At 43.1% G+C, this 23555-nt stretch overlaps 1 pseudogene; it reads right to left on the reverse strand.

The window, feature by feature from the left end:
• Positions 1-10001: 10001 nt before the first annotated feature.
• On the reverse strand, positions 10002-11457 carry LOC100452737 (complement component 1 Q subcomponent-binding protein, mitochondrial-like; annotated as a pseudogene).
• Between the last annotated feature and the right edge of the window lie 12098 nt (positions 11458-23555).

Here is a 23555-nt window from a genome sequence, read left to right on the forward strand (position 1 = left end):
ACAGAGATTATTATAATATTGGAATAAAGAGTAATGCTACAAACTAATGATTAATAATATTCATATATAATCATATCTATATTCTATTTCTAGTATAACTATTCTTATTCTATATATTTTCTTTATTATACTGGAATAGCTTGTGCCCTCGGTCTCTTGCCTTGGCACCTGGGTGGCTTGCCGCTCACACAAGTGGAAATGATGATAGACCTGAAATAGACAACAACATTTAAGAAGTCAGTGGTTGAGTTTAACAACACATTAGACATAGCTGAAGAGGGCATCTGTGAATTGAAATACAGGTTGAAATGTATTAAGGTGTGTGATATGGTTTGAATATTTGTTCTCTCCAAATCTCGTATTGACATCTTGGGAGGCTGAAGTGGGTGAATTTCTTGAGCCCAGGAGTTTTGAGACCAACTTAGGCATCATGGCAAAACACCATCTTTACGGAAAAAAAATATACAAAAATTTGTTGAGTGTGGTGGCACATGCCTGTGGTCCCACCTACTCTGGAGGCTGAGGTGGGAGGATCACCTGAGCCCAGAAGTTCAAGACTGCAGTGAGCCATTATCATGCCACTGCCTGAGCAACAAAGCGAGACCATGCCTGAAAACAAAACAAATCTCATGTCGAAATGTGACCTCTAATGTTGGAGGTGAGGCCTGGTGGGAGGTGTTTGGGTCTTGGGTGTCGATCCTTCATGAATGGCTTGGTGCCATCCCCCCAGTAATGAGTGGTAATGAGTTTACAGGAGAGCTAGTTATTTAAAAGAGCCTGGCACCTCCTCCTTTCTCTCTTGTTCCCTCTCTCCTCATGTGACGTGCTGGTTCCCCTTCGCCTCTGGCCATGATTGGAAGGCACTATGCTTCCTGTACAGCCTGCAGAACTGTGAACCAAAATAAATCTCTGTTCTTTATAAATTACCCAGCCTTAGGTATTCCTTTACAGCATTGCAAAACAGACAAACACACTATGCATCTTTTTTTTTTTTTTTTTTTGAGGCAGGGTCTGGCTCTGTCACCCAGGCTGGAGTGCAGTGGTGCTATCATGGCTCACTGCAGCCTTGACCTCCCAAGGCTCAAGTGATCCTCCCACCTCAGTCGCCTGAGTAGCTGAGACTACAGGCACATGCCACCGCACTCAGCTAATTTTTTGTACTTTTGTAGAGATAGGGTTTCACCATGTTGCCCAGGCTGGTCTTGAACTGCTGGACTCAAGTGATGCTCCCACCTTGGCTTCCCAGAGTGCTAGGATTACAGGTGTTAGCCACAGCACCTAGTCACACTATGCATCCTCTGAAATATTTTACATTAGACTAATATTTTTGTTTTTTCATTTCTCTTTTCTTTCTTTCTTTTTCTTTTCTTTTTTTTTTTAAACAGAGTCTCACTCTGTCCCCCAGGCTGGAGTGTAGTGGTGCGATCTCGGCTCACTGCAACCTCTGCCTCCTGGGTTCAAGCGATTCTCCTGCCTTAGCCTCCCGAGTAGCTGGTATTACAGGTGCCCACCACTATGCCCAGCTAATTTTTTGTATTTTTAGTAGAGACGGGGTTTCACCATGTTGGCCAGGCTGGTCTCAAACTCCTGACCTCATTATTTGCCGGCCTTGGCCTCCCAAAGTGCTGGGATTACAGGTGTGAGCCACTGCACTCAGCTCTTTTTTTAATTTGAGACAGTCTTGCTGTACTGCTCAGGCTGGAGCACAGTGGCACGATCTCGACTCACTGCAACCTCTGTCTCCTAGGTTCAATTGATTCTCCCACCACAGCCTTCCAAGTAGCTGCGATTACAGGTGTGTGCACCACACCTGGCTAATTTTTGTATTTTTAGTAGAGATGGGATTTCACCATGTTGGCCAGACTGGTGTCAAACTCCTGGCCTTAAGTGATCCACCCACCTCAGCCTCCCAAAGTGCTGAGATTATAGGCATGAGTCACTGCGCCTGGCCTAGACCAATATTTTGATAAACTAATGGTTTGTTATCAAACTAAAGAACAGAAAAAGTATAAGTTTCAAACAAATGGGGAGAGGAGAAAGAAGAATACTAATCCAAAGGAAGGTGAGAATAAAGGAACATAGAACAGGTGGACAAATAGAAAGCATGTATACAGGCCAGGTGAGGTGGCTCACGCAAGTAATCCCAGCACTATGGGAGGCTGAGGTGGGTGGATCACTAGAGGTCAGGAGTTCGAGACCAGGCTGGCCAACATGGAGAAACCTTGTCTCAACTAAAAATACAAAAAATTAGCCGGGCGTGGTGGTGGGCACCTGTAATCCCAGCTACTCAGGAGGCCAAGGCAGGAGAATCGCTTGAACCCGGGAGGCAAAGGTTGCAGTGAGCCAAGATCATGCCATTGCACTCCAGCCTGGGCAACAAGAGTGAAACTCTGTCTTAAAAAAAATTAAAAAATAAAAATAAAAATAAAAGAAAACATGTACACAGTAATTTGTGAATAAAATCTCTGCTCCCTGCCATTCAAGGGAGGGGACTGGAAACTAGGTGGCTGCTTTGAGGCTGACCAAGAGTGCCACTCTGCCAGGCAGACAGGGGGGCAAGGGCAAGCGAAAATGCCACAATACTCCCAGTTTGAAGATGACTTTTTCTTGATTGGGCTCTCAGTTCCTGTAAACTTTTAACCAGTGTATTAGTCTGTTCTCACACTGATGTAGAGAAATACCTGAGACTGGGTAATTTATAAAGGGAAGAGATTTAATTAGCTTGTGGTTCCGCAGGCTGTACAGAAAGCATAGCTGGGAAGGCCTTAGGAAACCTACAATCACGGAGGAAGGGGAAAGGGAAGCAGGCACGTCTTACATGGCACGTCTTACATGTCCATACACTTGTAAACAACCAGATCTCATGAGAACTCACTATCATGAGAACAGCAAGGAAGAAATCTGCCCCCGTGATTCAACCACCTTCTACCAGGCCCCTCCTCCAACATCGGGGATTACAATTCCACATGAGAGTTGAGCGAGGACACAAGTCCAAACCATGTCAACCATTTTCCAGAGCTCTGAAACAGTTTTTTTAATTTTTAGAGATGGGGGTCCTGCTCTGTTTCCCAGGCTGGAGTCCAGAGGTGTAATCATGGCTCACTGCAGCCTTGACCTCCTGGGCTCAAGTGATCCTTCCACCTCAGCCTCCCAAGTAACTGGAACTACAGGCATGAACTACCATGCCCAGCTAATTTTTCTGAATTTTTTGTAGAGATAGTGTCTCGCCATGTTGCCAGGGCTGGTCTCAGACTTCTGGGCTCAAGTGATTCTCCCACCTCAGCCTCCCAATGTGCTAGGATTACAGGCATGAGCTACCACACCCAGCCAACTGTTGGTTTTATTTTACTGATTGCTTTAGTGTTTATAGTATTTACCTTTAAGTTATCATAGTCTACCTTCAAGTGATATATACCACTTTGCATATAGTATAAGACCTTTAGCGTGCTTCTCTTGATCCTTGCTCAGCCTCTATGCTCTTGTATCACGCATTTTACTTTTTCATGTGTTACAAACCCGAAAATACACTGCTATTTTTCTTTAAATAGTCAGTTATCTTTTTTTTCTGAGAGAGGGTCTCACTCTGTCACCCAGGCTGGAGTGCTGTGGTGCGATTGTGGCTCACTGAGCCTTGACCTCTCTATGCTCAGGTGATCCCCCCACCTCAGCCTACTGAGTAGCTGGGACTACAGATGCATGGCACCATGCATGGCACCATGCATGGCTAATTTTTGTGTTTTGGGGGGAGATGGGGTTTTGTCATGTTGCCTAGGCTGGTCTCAACCTCCTGGGCTCAAGTGATCTGATTGCCTCAGCCTCCCAAAGTGCTGGAATTATAGGTGTGAACCACTTCACCTGTCCTAAACAGTCAATTAGCTTTTAAAGAGACTTAAATAATAAGAAAAATAATCATACGTATTTACTCATGCAGTTACCATTTCCAGCGCTCTTCATTCCTGATTCTTTCTGGCATCATTTTCTTTCTGCCTGAAAGACGTCCTTGAACATATCTTGCAGTACAGATCAACTGGTGATTAATTCTTTCTGTTTTTGTATGTCTGAAAATGTCTTTCTTTCATCTTTTTTGTTTGTTTGTTTTTAAAAGATAGAGTCTCTCTCTGTCATCCAGGACTCCTGGGCTCAAACAATCCTTCCACCTTGGTTTCCCAAAGCACTAGGATTATAGGTGTGAGCCACCATGCCCAGACTCACCTTATTTTTTGAAAGATATTGTCATGGGTATAGAATTGTAGGTTGAGAGTTTTTTTTCTTTTTAGTACTTTGAAGATGTTGCTTGCCAGTCTTCTTGTTTGCATTGTTTCAAGTGAGAAATCTGATGTCATCCTTCTCTTTGTTCCTGTGTACATAGCATGTTCCATTTTTCCCACTGGCCACTTAAAATTTTATCTTTAACACTGGTTTTGAGCAATTCAATTACGGTATGCTTTGGTGTAATTTTCTTCATGTGCTTGGAGTCCTTCGAGCCTCCTGGCTCTGTAGGTTTCTGGTGTTCATTAAATATGGAAAAATTTTGGCTGGTATTTCTTCAAATGTGTTTTTTTTTCCTGACTCTCTCCTCTATTTTCCTTCATGGATATAACTTATTCACGAATTAGGCTGCTTGAAGTCCCATGGCTCACTGATGCTGTTTTCATTTTTGTGGAGTTTTTTTTTTCTCCTGGTACTTTGTTTTCAATTGTTTCTATTGCTATGTCTTCAAGTTGACTAATATTTTCTTCTGCAATGTCTAATGTGCTATTAATTCCATTCAATGTATTTTTTATATCCTCAAAGTCTCTATTTAACTTTTTTAACATATGGCATACTCTGAACTTTTACTCCTCAGAACACTTCTGACATCAAATGTGTGGGTTTTTTCCACATCAACGAACAATTCTCCAACTCTCCGGACACCAAGTGGGTGCCCAGCAGTTCAATTCAATTCTGACACTAACTACCTGGCATTGGTGTCAGACCTCACAAGTTAAGGGCTTGGTCCCACAAAACTGCCTTCACTTAAGACACCAACTGAAAACCCCAGACCTCCCATAATTCTGACTGATAGGCTATAAATCAGGGGTTCCCACAACCCCTTCCTCAGGTTTGATAATTTGTTAGAATGGCTCACAGAACTCAGGAAGACACTTTATTTAGCATTACTGGTTTATTATAAAGGATACAACTCAGGGACAGCTAAATGGAAGAGATGTATAGGACTAGATATGGAAGGGGCACCCTCCTAGCATGCTAATCAGCCCAGAAGCCCTCCAAACCCTTCATTCAGGGGTTTTTATGGACTTTTCATTACGTAGGCATGATTGATGAAGTCATTGGCTGGAAACTGATGATTACCTCAATCTCCAAACCCTCTACCCTTTCCAGAGGCCCAGGGTGGGGTTAGAAAACAGCCCTCATCCGAAGCTATCTAGGGGTCCACCAAGAGTCATCTCATTAGCATAAACTCAGGGATGGTTGAAAAAGGCATATTATGAATAATAGGATGATCCTCTCACCTCGTCATTCAGGAAATTACAAGAGTTTTGCACCAGGAACCAGGAACCAGGAACAAAGACCAAATACATACTTCTTCTATCACAATATCACACACAAAGTTATAATAACAGTGTTAATGTCCTTCATTGCTAATTCTAACATCCTTGTCAGTTCTAAGTCAGTTTTGATTTATTGATTATTCTCCTTATTATGGGTCCTTTTTCCCTGCAAAGGCATTTCTGGTAATCTTTAGTTGGATCTCAGACATTGTGCATTTTGCTTTATTGGTTGCTGGATATTTTTGTATTCCTATAGATAACCTGGAGCTTTTGTTCTGGGATGCATTTGTTTCTCTTTCTTGGCTATTGTGAATAGTGCTCTAATAAACATGGGAGTGCAGATATCTCTTCAACATACTGATTTTATATCATTTAGATATATACCCAATAGTGGGATTGCTGGATCATATGGCGGTTTTATTGTTAACTTTTTTAGGAACCTCCATATATGCTCTTCCATATGTAGCCTCCATAATGGCTATGCTAGTTTACCTTCCCACCAACAGCCTGCAAGGGTTCCCTTTTCAACACATCTTCACCAACACTTGTTATCTTTTGCTTTTCTCATAATAGCCATTCGATCAGGTGTGAGGTGATATCTCATTGTGGTTTTGATTTGCATTTTGCTGATGATTAGTGATGTTGAGCATTTTTCTCATAGACATATTGGCCATTCATATGTCTTCTTTTGAGCAGTGTCTATTCGGTTCTTTGCCCCCCACCTTTTGAGATAAGGCTTCACTCTGTCACCCAGGCTGGAATGCCAGTGGCATGATTACATCATGGCTCACTGGAGTCTCGACCTCCTGGGCTCAAGTGGCCCTTCCACAGCAGCCTCCCAAGTAGCTGGGACTACAGGCATGAACCACTATGCCTGGCTAATTTTTTGTATTGTTTTGTAGAGACAGGATTTCACTATGTTGCCCAGACTGGTCTAGAACTCCTGGGCTCAAGCAATTCTCCTGGCTCTACCTTCCAAAGTGCTGGGATTACAGGCAAGAACCACCATGGCCTCATTTTTTAATTGAATTTGCTATTGAGTTGACTTCCCGATATATTTGGAATATTAACTCCTCAGAGATGCATAGATGGCAAATATTTTCTCCCATTCTGTAGGTTGTCTCCTCACTCTGTGGATTATTTCCATTGCTATGCAGATGCTTTTCAGTTTCATGTCATCCCATTTTATTTTTGCTTTCATTGCTTCTGCCTTTAAGATCCTACCCAAAAATTCAGTGTCCAGACCAGGGTCATGAAGCTTATTCCCTATGTTTTCTTCTAGTAGTTTCATAGTTTCAGGACATTCATGTAAGTCTTTAATCTATTTTAAGTTGACTTTTGTGTATGACGTGAGATAAAGGTCTGATTTCATTTTTCTTCATGTGAATATCCAGTTTCCCCAACACCATTTTTTGAAGAAACTGTCCTTTCCCTGTTGTGTGTTTTTGGCACCTTTGTGGAAAATCAGTTGGCTATAAATACATGGATGTATTTGTTGGCTCTCTATTCTGTTGCATTGGCCTATGTGTCTGTTTTTATGCCAGTATCATGCAGTTTGGGTTACTATAGATTTATGGTAAATTTTGAAGTGGTTTAGTGTGATCCCTCCAGCTTTATTCTTTTTGTTCAAGATTTCTTGGATTTTAGGAGTCTCTTTTTTATTGTCTTGCTCCTTAGATCCAGGGACAGACTGGATATTCTGGATCTTTTGTGATTCCATATAAATTTTAGGATTGTTTTTTCTGTTTCTGTAAAGAATGTAGTTGGTTTTATTTTATTTTATTTTTAAGACAGAGTCTCACTCTGTCTCCCAGGCTAGAGTTCAGTGGTGCCATCTCAGCTCACTGCAATCTCCACATCCCAGGTTCCAACAATTCTCCTGCCTCAGCCTCTCCAGTAGCTGGGATTACAGGCACGTGTCACCACGCCCAGCTAATTTTTTTTTTTTTTTTTTTTTTTTGTATTTTTAGTGGAGACGGGGTTTCACCGTTTTAACTAGGATGGTCTCAATTTCCTGACCTCATGATCAACCCACCTTGGTCTCCCAGACTGCTGGAATTACAGGCATAAGCCACCCTCTCCAGCCATATTTTTTTCTTTTTAAAGACAGAGTCTCACTGTGTCACACAGGCTGGAGTGCAGTGGCACAATCTCTCCTCACTGCCATCTCTGCCTCCTGGGTCAAAGTGATTCTTGTGCCTCAGCCTCCGAGTAGCTGGGACTACAGATGTGCACCACAACACCCAGATAATTTTTGTATTTTTAGTAGAGATGGGGTTTAACCATGATGGCCAGGCTGGTCTCAAACTCCTGGCCTCAAGTAATCCACCCACCTCAATCTCCCAAAATGCTTGAGCCACCTGGCCTCCTTGATTTTGTTTTTTGAGACAGAGTCTAACTCTGTTGCCCAGGTTGGGGTGCAGTGTCATGATCATGGCTCATGCAGCCTCGATCTCCCAGGCTCCAGTGATCTTCCTGTAACAGCCTCTCAAGTAGCTGGGACCACAGTTGTGCACCACCACACCCAGCTATGTTTTTGATTTTTTTATAGAAATAACATCTTACTATGTTGCCCTAGCTAGTCGTGAACTCTTGGGAGGGATCAAGAGATCATTCCTCCTCGGCCTCCCAAAATGCTGGGATTATAGGCCTGAGCCACTGCACCTGGCCATGACTGGTATTTTGATCCCTATCTACACTGAACCTGTAGATTGCTTTGGTTGTATGACACATTTTATTTTCTTAGAAACTGTTTGATCCTTTCAGGTCTGTTCTCATGATTTGTTGAGTTCTCTATCCAATGACCTGTGAATTATGAGCATTTCTAATTTGGCTGGTGAGATCAGCCACTGTTACCCACCCTGTGTGAGTGTCCAGCACCATTTCCTACAAGGCTTTCGGATGGTTCTTGCCCCAGCCTCAAGTAGTGTCTTCACGCACATGCAGTGATTGATACTCTGCTGGAAGACGCTGGGAGGACCCTCTGCCAGTCTCTAGGGTTCTCTGTCAGCAGTTCTATTGTCTCTCACTCTCTGTCTTATGAACTCTAGCTGTGCTGGTCTCTGTGGACTCTCAGCTCTGTCTCCTCAACTTGGGGAGTCTGCCAGGCTCTGCCTGGGTTCCCCTCCCTGAGCAGTGGGCTGGAAAATAGGGAAAATAGGTTAAAGCACAGAACCTGGATATTCCTAGGGCTTGTTATAGTAGGTAGTCAGGCAGACATGAGCAATAGGTAGTCAGGCAGACATGAGAGAGGCTCCCCACCCCCAGGAATGTCAGGTGACCATCAGGTAATGGTCAGGCCATTGTTAAACTGTAACAATTGGGCCAGGTGTGGTGGCTCACTCCTGTAATCCCAGTACTCTGGGAGGCCAAGATAGGCAGATCACCTCAGGTCAGGAGTTCAAGACTAGCCTGGCCAACATGGCGAAACCCTGTCTCTACTAAATACACAAATATTAGCTGGGTGCGGTTGTGCACACCTATAATCTCAGCTACCCAGGAGGCTGAGGCAGGAGAATCTCTTGAACCCAGGAGATGGAGGTTGCAATGAGCCGAGATAGCGCCACTGCACTCCAGCCTGAGTGACAGAGCAAGACTCTGTCTCAAAACAAAAACAAATAAAATAAAATTAAAATAAAGTAACAATTGGTCTCAGTGGGCCCAGGGGAAAGGCAGTCTCCTGATAGAAACATGTGAAGGCGGTGATCAGCAGCTTCTCGATAAGATCTCAGGAGTTGGGCAAATGGGCTCAAGCATGCAGAGTAATGGAAAATGGCAGAATCAGGGGAGAAAAGACACAATTCCCCAGAAGCATGCCAATGTATAAAACCCCAAGTCAAAGGTTGAATGATGCACTTGATCTCTCAAGTTGCCCACCTGGCTTTCTTCCAAGTGTACTTTATTTCCTTTCACTCCTAATCTAAAACTTGTCTCGGTTTCTTTCTCTGCCTTATGCCCTTCGGTCAAATTCTTTATTCTGACGAGGCAAGAATTGAAGTTGCTGCACACCTGGACGGAGTTGCCACTGCTAACAGGCTCACCTCATTTGTATCCATTGCCCTTCATTTTCTGATGTTCACTGTTTTGAAAACTGTCATTGCATGTATTTTGTCTGGCTTAATTGTTTCAAGCAGGAGGTAAGTCTTGTCCTTGTTGCTCCACCATGGCCGCAAGCAGAAGTGCTTTTCTCCAACTTTTACACATGTACTTTACTCTTCTTTTTCTCATTTCTTGAGATAGAAGCTTAGTTAGCTCAGTAATTATTTTGCCTTGATTTTTTTGGAGGAGACAAACCAATTTTATTTTCTATTATGTTATATAAAAATCTAGAAATAACGGATTTTACAGAAAAAAAAATGATAATAAATGACAGTGCAAAAGAATTTATTTAAATTTGCTATTTTTCCCCATGATATTAGGATAATCATTTCAAAGCACATGTGTCTGGCTTCAGAGTAGGATTCGTTCACTGGCTAATGCCTGCCGTAATACTACAGCTTTCAGTGTTTGTCTGCTTTCCTGGCCCTTGACAAAACTTTTGAGGTCTTCAAGAAAAGTAATGTACTCCTGTTGCTCCAGGGCTGTGCTGAGCTCCACCAACTCACCTGCAAAAGTGTTGTCCACCCCTTGGTCCACAAGGAAATCCACTAGATGGTCTTGTAAGGCTCAGTCCAGGGAATCTGTGTTGAGTGTATTGTTACCGTCCTCCCATTCAGACTTGCCAGTGGACTGAAAGCTAACTTCTCTGATAGAGAAAATGTCACTCTCAGCCTTCTCTTCTTGTCCAACCTCATCCTCTGGATAGTGACAGTCCAGCAAAAGGGCATTCTTGCCATCATTCTCTATAACTTCAACCACAAAATTGGGAGTTGATGTCAATTGAGGCTCCTGTTCTTCAACTTTCTGCCCTTGTGAGAGTTCCTTTTCATCGTCAAATGTTGGTGGAATGCTGTGTTAATGTTGAAAGTGACAGTAATCTTTCCCCCGGCAACTTTCCACACTAATTTAGCTTCTGTACCATTCAATTCCAGCTCCCAACCTCCAGACATCTTAGGGAGGGTCTTAGGCTTCTGGATTTTCCTTTCCTTCTTAATTTCATCACTCAGGAAATCAACAAAAGCTATGTCTCCTTTAGCGCGCAGCCACGCTGCAGCCACAGCTGCGAGGCCACAGGAGATGTGACCGCCCTGCAGACCCTGCGCACACTCCGAGCAGCCAGAAGTGCCAGGCCTGTGGCCCAGGCACCGCTGCAGGAACTGCGGGAAAGGCGAGTTGGGAGCGTTGGCGCGGAGGCGGGCCACCGCTGAGCGCAGCAAGCCTGGCACACAGTGCAGCAGAGGCAGCGTCGCAGAGCGGGCTGCAAATACATGCAAAGGCAAAGGACGACCCGGGCCTAAGCTGCTTTGATAAGTTTCTAATCCTAGATACTAAGCGAAAGGAACACGGATTGTAAAAACTCCACATACATACATTTATTACTTTTAACACTGCTGGATTTGTATAATTCTTTAAATCCAAAAAAAGGTAATCCATCATGTGAAATGCTTATAGTTTTTGTTTTTGTTTTTGTTTTTGTTTTGCGTGCGTGCCAACATAGACCTCATCATTTAAAAAGTTTCCTTAACTGGACAAAAATGGATCTCAACATGGGTATTTATATGTTTTTAAACTTTTTCTTGTTGCACCTTTTAAAAATTGCACATTGTTTCAGTGTAATAAGGAGATAGGAGAGAGAGAAATACAGAAATTAAAAAGAGATGATGGCAGATGAAAACAAGAAGAGGGAATAGAAAAGTAGGGAAAATGAATAGCACATGGGTGACCTTTACAGAAATGTCTTGTAACCCCTCACTATTTCTGTATCTTCAGTTAAAGTTTCCATAGAATGCAATGCACGGCTGGTCATGGTCCACACGCATTCACCAGCCACCCCACTGATCTGATCACTGCCTGTGTTAGCTACTCTATAAAAAGGTAAAAACAATATGTAACAACACCATAGAAGAAAACTTAAGTGTAAATATGGCTCTTTGGTATTGTTAAAAATGAACAATGTTTGAAACCAGGGTTTCAAGGGACCGTCCAGTTTTTCTCCCATTGCCGTAGAAAATCTACATCCTAACTTCTGAACAGCTCTAGAATCTTGCTTCTTTTTACCCTAGAACCTGACAACATTTTCGTCTTGGTTTTCTATAGCACTAACCTGGCTGAGATTATTTTCTGCTTCTCTCCTTCCCAGGCAATAGGCTTCTCTGTGCCCAGCTGGTAATGGGGCAGAGGTAGAGAGGATTGTTCCCTTTCCAAAAGGAAATTGTTCTGAAGCCAGCAAATTTTGTGTCCTTTTGGTAACACTACTGCCTTTCCTGCCCCTCTCTCCAGCTTTAACCTAATTTTTCCCCTTCCTTTCCTTTCCCTTTCCCTTCCTTTCCCTTCCTTTCCCTTCCTTTCCCTTCCCTTCCCTTCCCTTCCCTTCCCTTCCCTTCCCTTCCCTTCCCTTCCCTTCCCTTCCCTTTGACTTTGACTCTTTTTTTTTTGGTAATAGGGTCTCACTCTGTGGTCCAGATTGGAGTACAGTGGCGTGAGTATGGCTCACTGCGGCTTCAATCTCCCAGGATCTGGTAACCCAGCCATCTCAGCCTCCTGAGTAGCTAGGACTACAGGTGTCCACCACCATGCCTGACTAATTTTTGTATTTTTTGTAGAGACAGGGTCTAACCATGTTGCCCAGGCTGGTATGGAACTCTTGGGCTTAAGCCATCCTCCCACCTTGGTCTCCCAAAGTCCTGAGATTACAAGCATAAATCACCAAAATTCTTTAATAATTATTAAAAACTGTGCACTGCTCTAATCTCATAAAAGCAATAATGTATATAGGACTTCAGAAATTACAAAGGGCTTTCAGGTAGATTCTCATTTGTCCTCTGTGATAACGCTCTGGGATGTGGTATTGATCACTCTCATGTTACAGATGATAGAGCAGCTGCTCAGGAGGCTGGGCATCTTGCCCAAGTTCATGTAGGAAGTAGGGGTACCTTTAGCTAGATCTTCTCTCCAGAGCCATACCCTTTCTTCTAACATATGCCTAAAAGCAATTTTATCTGTTTACAGAAAAGAAAACTACATTTCACTTTTCAGTTCTAATGAATATGATTATATGTAAGCTTTAAAAAAAGAAAAGGAAATGTGAGCCCGGTCTGGTGGCTCACACCTGGAATCCCAGGACTTTGGGTCAGGCACGTGGTTCACATGAGCCCAGGAGTTGGAGATCAGCCTGGGCAACATAGTGAGACCTCATCTCTACCAAAAAAAAAAAAAAAATTAGCTAGGTGTGGTGGCATGCATCTGTGGTCCCAGCTACTTGGGAGGCTGAGCCAGGAGGATTGCTTGAGCCCAGTAGGTTCTAGGCTGCCATAAGCTGAGATGGTGCCACTGCACTCCATCCTGGGTGAATAAGACCCTGTCTCAAAAAATAAAAATAAATTAAAAATTGTGAAGAAAGGAAATGTATTGCTATCATTCAAAGGAGTGAGTTATGTGGGTAGGGTAAACTCTAGAAATCAGTTAGTTTTCTGGATCAGCAGTCCCCAACCTTTTTGGCACCAGAGACCAGTTTTATGAAAGATAATTTTTCCATGGACAGGGGCTGGGGAGGATGGTTTCAGGATGATTCAAGCACATTACATTTATTGTGTGCTTTCTTTTCATTATTATTAATACATTGTAATATATAATGAAATAATTATACAACTCAACATAAAGTAAAATCAGTCGGAGCCCTCAGCTTGTTTTCCTGCAACTAGACCGTCCTATCTGGGGGTGATGGGAGACAGTGACAGATCATCAGGCATTAGATTCTCATAAGGAGAACATGCACAGTTCACAGTAGAGTTGGCATTACTATGAGAATCTAATGCTGCCACCAATCTGACAGGAGGCAGAGCTCAGGCGGTAAGGCTGGCTTACTCACTGCTCACCTCCTGCTGTATTGCCCATTTCCTAACAGGCCATGAACCAGTACCGGTCTGCAGACCGGGGATGGGGTCCCCTGCTCTGGATCATCTCATTCCTTTGCTTTACCTCTTTCTACCCTGCCATGGTGGGATTAATGACATTTTAGTTTGTGAAGGGCTTTCCATCACAGGATGGGCAAAGCAGCAGATATTGCAAATTTGCTGGGATTGCTACTTTATTAGTAGTTCTGGCATGAGGTTTGAAAGCAACCAGTTTAACAAAGCTAACTGACTTTCTCTACAATTTTTTTCAAATTTCAGCTACTTGGGGTAGTTCTTTGTCTTTTTTTTTTTTTTTTTTTTTTTTTTGAGATGGAGTTTTGCTCTTTCACCCAGGCTAGAGTGGTGCAATCTTGGCTCACTGCAACCTCCATCCCCTGGGTTCAAGCAATTCTCCTGCCTCAGCCTCCCGAGTAGCTGGGGTTACAGGCACCCACCACCACACCCAGCTAATTTTTGTATTTTTAGTAGAGACAGGGTCTCGCTATGTTGGCCAGGCTGCTCTCGAACTCCTGACCTCATGATCCACCTGCCGCAGCCTCCCAAAGTGCTAGGATTACAGGCATGAGCCACCACATCTGGCCAGTCTTCATCCAGAATCGAAAAACTTGAGGTTGTTATTCTGTTGCTGGAGAAGAGAGGGGACATCACCTGTATTGACCGGTACAGTGTACTTCTTCCATTACTCTATTTCTATCTTCCACAACTGCCAAAGCCAAGGGCTGCCTCCCCATTTTTACAGGACATAGAAACACCAAAAGCCTCAGATTGTGCTGTTGTGGAAATAGCCAGCGTTTAGGTGAATCACTTTATTGACAAGAAAAGAAGCTAAAAAAGATTATTTTGTGCATTTGGAGAATGGAGTTTGTAATAATCATATTCCAAAGCTACATCTCGTCTGATGTTAAAACTCAGCAGAAAGCTGCAACAGAAACTTGGAGATAATAGGCTAGGGAACTGCTCAGTAGCATCAGACCCCAACAAGTAGTCTACTTTGATGGGATTTACTTATTAAATAGATAATAAGGAAATGTATTCAGTGCATGTGTTACTTGCCGTTGACTACATCTGAAGCCCTAATTGTAGCAAAGGGATCTGAGCATGCAAGAAGAGTGCACTGAATCCACAGCTACTTTGTTCTCCAGAGAGCTTTTTTCTTTTTTTTCTTTTGAGGCAGGGTCTCTCACTCTGTTACCCAGGCACAATCATAGCTCACTGCAGCCTTGACCTGCTGGGCTCAAGCAGTTTTCCCACCTCAGCATCCCGAGTACCTAGGACTACAGACACATGCCACCAAACCTGGCTAATTTTTTATTTTTGTAGAGACGAGACCTCCCTCTGTTGCCTAGGCTGGTCTCGAACTCCTGGGCTCATGAAATCCTCCTACCTCAGCCTCCCAAAGTGCTGGGATTACAGGCATGAGCCACTATGCCCAGCTAATGTTCGCATTTTTTGTAGAGACGGGGGTCTTGCTATGTTGCCCAGGCTGTTCTCAAACTCCTGGGCTCAAGTAATCCTCCTGCCTCAACCTCCCAAAGTGCTGGGATTACAGGTGTGAGTCACTGCACCATGCTCCAGAGAGCTTTTTGAGGGAAGAAGAAACATCTTTAATTTTTTATTGGAATGCTGTGATGTTTCTCATTTTTTCACTCTTCTAACATTCCTTCTGCTCTCTGCACCCACTTTTCCTCCAACAGCCTCTTGAGTAGGATTTGTGGAATGTATGTCTGGTTGTTGTTTTTTTTTAAGTTAGAATTTTATGAGTATTCTCAAAAAATTAGGAATTATGTGTGTATTTTGGAAGCACAATTTTAAAAACTACAGCTGTCACTTAATAATTTCACTGTATGTATAGCTTCAAAAATACTTGCACTCTTAAAGCATTTTGATGAACAAATTAGAGACAAACGAAGAATTCACATCCCAGAGCTCTGTAATGTCCTAAGAATGGTGCTTTATGTGTGATAGACATCATTCTCAAATGTCACAGAGTCCTTCCTTGGTCTGAAGATCGCATTTCCCAGGTGCCTTTTTCTTTTCTTTTCTTTCTTTTTCTTTCTTTTTTTTGAGACGGAGTTTCGCTCTTGCCTCCCAGGCTGGAGTGCGATGGCATGATCTTGGCTCACTGGAACCTCTGCCTCCTGGGGTCAAGCAATTCTCCTACCTCAGCCTACCAAGTAGCTGGGATTACAGGCTTGTGCCACCAAACCAGGCTAATTTTTGTATTTTTAGTAGAGACAGGGTTTCACCATGTTGGCCAGGCTGGTCTTGAACTCCTGACCTCAGGTGATCCACCCACCTCAGACTCCCAAAGTGCTGGGATTATAGTTATTATTATTATTATTATACTTTAGGTTTTATGGTACATGTGCGCAATGTGCAGGTAAGTTACATATGTATACATGTGCCATGCTGGTGCGCTGCACCCACTAACTCGTCATCTAGCATTAGGTATATCTCCCAGTGCTATCCCTCCCCCCTCCCCCCACCCCACAACAGTCCCCAGAGTGTGATGTTCCCCTTCCTGTCTCCATGTGTTCTCATTGTTCAATTCCCACCTATGAGTGAGAATATGCAGTGTTTGGTTTTTTGTTCTTGCGATAGTTTACTGAGAAGGATGATTTCCAATTTCATCCATGTCCCTACAAAGGACATGAACTCATCATTTTTTATGGCTGCATAGTATTCCATGGTGTATATGTGCCACATTTTCTTAATCCAGTCTATGATTGTTGGACATGTGGGTTGGTTCCAAGTCTTTGCTATTGTGAATAATGTCGCAATAAACTTACGTGTGCATGTGTCTTTATAGCAGCATGATTTATAGTCCTTTGGGTATATACCCAGTAATGGGATGGCTGGGTCAAATGGTATTTCTAGTTCTAGATCCCTGAGGAATCGCCACACTGACTTCCACAATGGTTGAACTAGTTTACAGTCCCACCAACAGTGTAAAAGTGTTCCTATTTCTCCACATCCTCTCCAGCACCTGTTGTTTCCTGACTTTTTAATGACTGCCATTCTAACTGGTGTGAGATGGTATCTCATTGTGGTTTTGATTTGCATTTCTCTGATGGCCAGTGATGGTGAGCATTTTTTCATGTGTTTTTTGGCTGCATAAATGTCTTCTTTTGAGAAGTGTCTGTTCACGTCCTTCACCCACTTTTTGATGGGTTTGTTTGTTTTTTTCTTGTAAATTTGTTGGAGTTCATTGTAGATTCTGGATATTAGCCCTTTGTCAGATGAGTAGGTTGCGAAAATTTTCTCCCATTTTGTAGGTTGCCTGTTCACTCTGATGGTAGTTTCCTTTGCTGTGCAGAAGCTCTTTAGTTTAATGAGATCCCATTTGTCAATTTTGGCTTTTGTTGCCATTGCTTTTGGTGTTTTAGACATGAAGTCCTTGCCCATGCCTATGTCCTGAATGGTAATGCCTAGGTTTTCTTCTAGGGTTTTTATGGTTTTAGGTCTAACATTTAAGTCTTTAATCCATCTTGAATTGATTTTTGTATAAGGTGTAAGGAAGGGATCCAGCTTCAGCTTTCTACATATGGCTAGCCAGTTTTCCCAGCACCATTTATTAAATAGGGAATCCTTTCCCCATTTCTTGTTTTTCTCAGGTTTGTCAAAGATCAGATAGTTGTAGATATGTGGCATTATTTCTGACGGCTCTGTTCTGTTCCGTTGATCTATATCTCTGTTTTGGTACCAGTACCATGCTGTTTTGGTTACTATAGCCTTGTAGTATAGTTTGAAGTCAGGTAGTGTGATGCCTCCAGCTTTGTTCTTTTGGCTTAGGATTGACTTGGTGATGCAGGCTCTTTTTTGGTTCCATATGAACTTTAAAGTAGTTTTTTCCAATTCTGTGAAGAAAGTCATTGGTAGCTTGATGGGGATGGCATTGAATCTGTAAATTACCTTGGGAAGGATGGCCATTTTCACGATATTGATTCTTCCTACCCATGAGCATGGAATGTTCTTCCGTTTGTTTGTATCCTCTTTTATTTCCTTGAGCAGTGGTTTGTAGTTCTCCTTGAAGAGGTCCTTCACATCCCTTGTAAGTTGGATTCCTAGGTATTTTATTCTCTTTGAAGCAATTGTGAATGGGAGTTCACTCATGATTTGGCTCTCTGTTTGTCTGTTACTGATGTATAAGAATGCCTGTGATTTTTGTACATTGATTTTGTATCCTGAGACTTTGCTGAAGTTGCTTATCAGCTTAAGGAAATTTTGGGCTCAGACCGTGGGGTTTTCTAGATATACAATCATGTCATCTGCAAACAGGGACAATTTGACTTCCTGTTTTCCTAATTGAATACCCTTTATTTCCTTCTCCTGCCTGATGGCCCTGGCCAGAACTTCCAACACTATGTTGAATAGAAGTGGTGAGAGAGGGCATCCCTGTCTTGTGCCAGTTTTCAAAGGGAATGCTTCCAGTTTTTGCCCATTTAGTATGATTTTGGCTGTGGGTTTGTCATAGATAGCTCTTATTATTTTGAGATTCATCCCATCAATACCTAATTTATTGAGAGTTGTTAGCATGAAGGGTTGTTGAATTTTGTCAAAGGCCTTTTCTGCATCTGTTGAGATAATCATGTGGTTTTTGTCTTTGGTTCTGTTTATATGCTGGATTACATTTATTGATTTGCGTATATTGAACCAGCCTTGCATCCCAGGGATGAAGCCCACTTGATCATGGTGGATAAGCTTTTTGATGTGCTGCTGGATTTGGTTTGCCAGTATTTTATTGAGGATTTTTGCATCAATGTTCATCAAGGATATTGGTCTAAAATTCTCTTTTTTTGTTGTGTCTCTGCCAGGCTTTGGTATCAGGATGATGCTGGCCTCATAAAATGAGTTAGGGAGGATTCCCTCTTTTTCTATTGATTGGAGTAGTTTCAGAAGGAATGGTACCAGTTCCTCCTTGTACCTCTGGTAGAATTCGGCTGTGAACCCATCTGGTCCTGGACTCTTTTTGGTTGGTAAGCTATTGATTATTGCCACAATTTCAGCTCCTGTTATTGGTCTATTCAGAGATTCAACTTCTTCCTGGTTTAGTCTTGGGAGGGTGTATGTGTTGACGAATTTATCCATTTCTTCTAGATTTTCTGTTTATTTGCGTAGAGGTGTTTGTAGTATTCTCTGATGGTAGTTTGTATTTCTGTGGGATCGGTGGTGATATCCCCTTTATCATTTTTTATTGCATCTATTTGATTCTTCTCTCTTTTTTTCTTTATTAATCTTGCTAGCAGTCTATCAATTTTGTTGATCCTTTCAAAAAACCAGCTCCTGGATTCATTAATTTTTCGAAGGGTTTTTTGTGTCTCTATTTCCTTCAGTTCTGCTCTGATTTTAGTTATTTCTTGCATTCTGCTAGCTTTTGAATGTGTTTGCTCTTGCTTTTCTAGTTCTTTTAATTGTGATGTTAGGGTGTCAATTTTGGATCTTTCCTGCTTTCTCTTGTGGGCATTTAGTGCTATAAATTTCCCTCTACACACTGCTTTGAATGCATCCCAGAGATTCTGGTATGTTGTGTCTTTGTTCTCATTGGTTTCAAAGAACATCTTTATTTCTGCCTTCATTTCGTTATGTACCCAGTAGTCATTCAGGAGCAGGTTGTTCAGTTTCCATGTAGTTGAGCGGTTTTGAGTGAGATTCTTAATCCTGAGTTCTAGCTTGATTGCACTGATCTGAGAGATAGTTTGTTATAATTTCTGTTCTTTTACATTTATTGAGGAGAGCTTTACTTCCAAGTATGTGTTCAATTTTGGAATAGGTGTGGTGTGGTGCTGAAAAAAATGTATATTCTGTTGATTTGGGGTGGAGAGTTCTGTAGATGTCTATTAGGTCCGCTTGGTGCAGAGCTGAGTTCAATTCCTGGATATCCTTGTTGACTTTCTGTCTCGTTGATCTGTCTAATGTTGACAGTGGGGTGTTAAAGTCTCCCATTATTAATGTGTGGGAGTCTAAGTCTCTTTGTAGGTCACTCAGGACTTGCTTTATGAATCTGGGTGCTCCTGTATTGGGTGCATATATATTTAGGATAGTTTGCTCTTCTTGTTGAATTAATCCCTTTACCATTATGTAATGGCCTTCTTTGTCTCTTTTGATCTCTGTCGGTTTAAAGTGTGTTTTATCAGAGACTAAGATTGCAATCCCTGCCTTTTTTTGTTTTCCATTTGCTTGGTAGATCTTCCTCCATCCTTTTATTTTGAGCCTATGTGTGTCTCGGCACATGAGATGGGTTTCCTGAATACAGCACACTGATGGGTCTTGACTCTTTATCCAATTTGCCAGTCTGTGTCTTTTCATTGGAGCATTTAGTCCATTTACATTTAAAGTTAATATTGTTATGTGTGAATTGGATCCTGTCATTATGATGTTAGCTGGTCATTTTGCTCGTTAGTTGATGCAGTCTCTTCCTAGTCTCGATGGTCTTTACATTTTGGCATGATTTTGCAGTGGCTGGTACCGGTTGTGCCTTTCCATGTTTAGCGCTTCCTTCAGGAGCTCTTTTAGGGCAGGCCTGGTGGTGACAAAATCTCTCAGCATTTGCTTGTCTGTAAAGTATTATATTTCTCCTTCACTTATGAAGCTTAGTTTGGCTGGATATGAAATTCTGGGTTGAAAATTCTTTTCTTTAAGAATGTTGAATATTGGCCCCCACTCTCTTCTGGCTTGTAGGGTTTCTGCCGAGAGATCTGCTGTTAGTCTGATGGGCTTCCCTTTGATGGTAACCCAACCTTTCTCTCTGGCTGCCCTTAACATTTTTTCCTTCATTTCAACTTTGGTGAATCTGACAATTATGTGTCTTGGAGTTGCTCTTCTCGAGGAGTATCTTTGTGGCGTTCTCTGTATTTCCTGAATCTGAATGTTGGCCTGCCTTGCTAGATTGGGGAAGTTCTCCTGGATAATATCCTGCAGAGTGTTTTCCAACTTGGTTCCATTCTCCCCGTCACTTTCAGGTACACCAGTCAGACGTAGATTTGGTCTTTTCACATAGTCCCACATTTCTTGGAGGCTTTGCTCGTTTCTTTTTATTCTTTTTTCTCTAAACTTCCCTTCTCACTTCATTTCATTCATTTCATCTTCTAGGGCTGATACCCTTTCTTCCATTTGATCGCATCGGCTCCTGAGGCTTCTGCATTCTTCACGTAGTTCTCGAGCCTTGGTTTTCAGCTCCATCAGCTCCTTTAAGCACTTCTCTGTATTGGTTATTCTAGTTATACATTCTTCTAAATTTTTTTCAAAGTTTTCAACTTCTTTGCCTTTGGTTTGAATATCCTCCCATAGCTCGGAGTAATTTGATCGTCTGAAGCCTTCTCTCAGCTCGTCAAAGTCATTCTCCATCCAGCTTTGTTCTGTTGCTGGTGAGGAACTGCGTTCCTTTGGAGGAGGAGAGGTACTCTGCTTTTTAGAGTTTCCAGTTTTTCTGCTCTGTTTTTTCCCCATCTTTGTGGTTTTATCTACTTTTGGTCTTTGATGATGGTGATGTACAGATGGGTTTTTGGTGTGGATGTCCTTTCTGTTAGTTTTCCTTCTAACAGACAGGACCCTCAGCTGCAGGTCTGTTGGAGTACCTGGCAGGCCTTGTGAGGTGTCAGTCTGCCCCTGCTGGGGGGTGCTTCCCAGTTAGGCTGCTCGGGGGTCAGGGGTCAGGGACCCACTTGAGGAGGCAGTCTGCCCGTTCTCAGATCTCCAGCTGTGTGCTGGGAGAACCACTGCTCTCCTCAAAGCTGTCAGACAGGGACATTTAAGTCTGCAGAGGTTACTGCTGTCTTTTTGTTTGTCTGTGCCCTGCCCCCAGAGGTGGAGCCTACAGAGGCAGGCAGGCCTCCTTGAGCTGTGGTGGGCTCCACCCAGTTCAAGCTTCCAGGCTGCTTTGTTTACCTAAGCGAGCCTGGGCAATGGCAGGCGCCCCTCCCCCAGCCTCGCTGCCAACTTGCTGTTTGATCTCAGACTGCTGTGCTAGCAATCAGCGAGACTCCGTGGGCATAGGACTCTCTGAGCCAGGTGCGGGCTATACTCTCCTGGGGCACCGTTTCCTAAGCCCATCGGAAAAGCACAGTATTCGGGTGGGAGTGGCCCGATTTTCCAGGTGCTGTCTGTCACCCCTGGAAAGGGAACTCCCTGACCCCTTGCATTTCCCGAGTGAGGCAATGCTGCACCCCTGCTTCGGCCGGTGCACGGCGCACTCACCCACTGACCTGCGCCGACTGTCTGGCACTCCCTAGTGAGATGAACACGGTACCTCAGATGGAAATGCAGAAATCACCCGTCTTCTGCGTCACTCACGCTGGGAGCTGTAGACCGGAGCTGTTCCTATTCGGCCATCTTGCGCCTGATGTCTTTTTCATACCGTCTTACCCTCAGGAAAAGGGACACACTCGGGTTCTGGTCAGAACCCTCCTCCTAGCCTCCATTCTGGCCTTGACCTCATTCTCTAAAGCTATAAAAGTAATAAGTTGAATAATACTCTGAACAGAGAGCTCCTGCAGCTCTGAGTTTTCATGGTTCCAAGAGCACAAATGAAATAAGAGCATCACCTAAATGTTATAGTAACGTGACACTCGACTGTTGTCTAGCCTGTGTGTGTGCATGCATGTTTTAGTATTCTGGGAAGATGAGAATTACAGTGAATGTGCTTCCAAGCAATGACAAACAATAAAACTGAGTGCAATATGGCTGACCATCTCTATGGCAACCTCTGTTGACCTGTGTATGCATGTTTTATTCATTTTGGTACACCACACTTTAAAATATAAATGATCTTATGTTGATAATCATGCATTTGTGACCATCAGTTATTTGTGACCATGACAACTCTGCTATTGTTTTTGCTCTGGAATCTTAAAAAAAGCTGTGGAGGAGTTTGGGGGAGAAGACACCAGGAGAGAGATGCTTCATTTTAACCTTCTCTGGAACAAAAAGGTGATTACTTCAGAAAAAGATGACTTCAGTATCTACTTCCTCCCACCACCCCCATGAGCTTTTCATGGTGATGTAGAAATACCTGAGTTGGCCCTGTCCTTTAAGCACTGACATTGGGCTGCCACTTCTGTTCTGTCACCCAGGTGGGAGCACAGGGGCACAATCACAGCTCATTGCAGCCTCCATCTCCCAGGCTTAAAGGATCCTCCCACCTCAGCCTCATGAGTAGCTGGGACTACAAGCATGCACCACCTTGCCTGGCCAATTTTTAAATATTTTGTAGAGATGGAGTCTCACTACTTTGCCCAGGCTGGTCTTGAACTCTTGGGCCCAGTTTTCCCACTTTCACCTCCCAGAATGCTAGGATTGCAGGCATGAGTCACTGCACCGGACCACCTTCTGTATTTAAATGAGTCTGGGGGAATCTTTTTGGTGAGAGATGCTGTTGTTTTATGCTTATTTGGGACAACTCTTTGAGGGCCTCAATTGCTAATGTCTCATCATGGTAATTTAAGAACTGCTATGAAGCATTTTCAACAGCAGTTTAATCATCATTAAACCAGATGACCACACAAACTCTGATGTGGCAAACCTGAGGCATCCTGAAGTCACAACTAAGACAATGAGTTATAGATTTAGACTATGGCTGGGTGCCATGGCTCATGACTGTAATCCTGACGATTTGGGAGATCAAGGTGGGTGGATCGCTTGAGACTGGGAGTTCAAGAACAGCCTTGCTATGTTAGCAAGACTCCATTTCTACAGATAATTTGTTTTAAAAATTAGCCAGGTGTGGTGACAGTTGCCTGTGGTCCCAGCTGCTCAGGAGGCTGAGGCAGGAGAATTAGTGCTTAAGCCCAGGAGGTTAAGGCTGCAGTGAGACAAGGTTGCACCACTGCACTCCAGCTTGGGTAATAGAGCAGGACTCTGTCTCTTAAAAAACATTAGATTCAGGCCACAACATCTGCAAGGCACCAGCATTTGAGAAGTCGCTTTTCTCCATGGTCTGGCATTGGTTTTCATCCTGGTATTAGAAATGCATCAGTGCTCCCTAGGGAAGTAGCAA

Source organism: Pongo abelii, chromosome 18, assembly GCF_028885655.2.
Source record: "Pongo abelii isolate AG06213 chromosome 18, NHGRI_mPonAbe1-v2.0_pri, whole genome shotgun sequence".
Taxonomy (NCBI): domain Eukaryota; kingdom Metazoa; phylum Chordata; class Mammalia; order Primates; family Hominidae; genus Pongo; species Pongo abelii.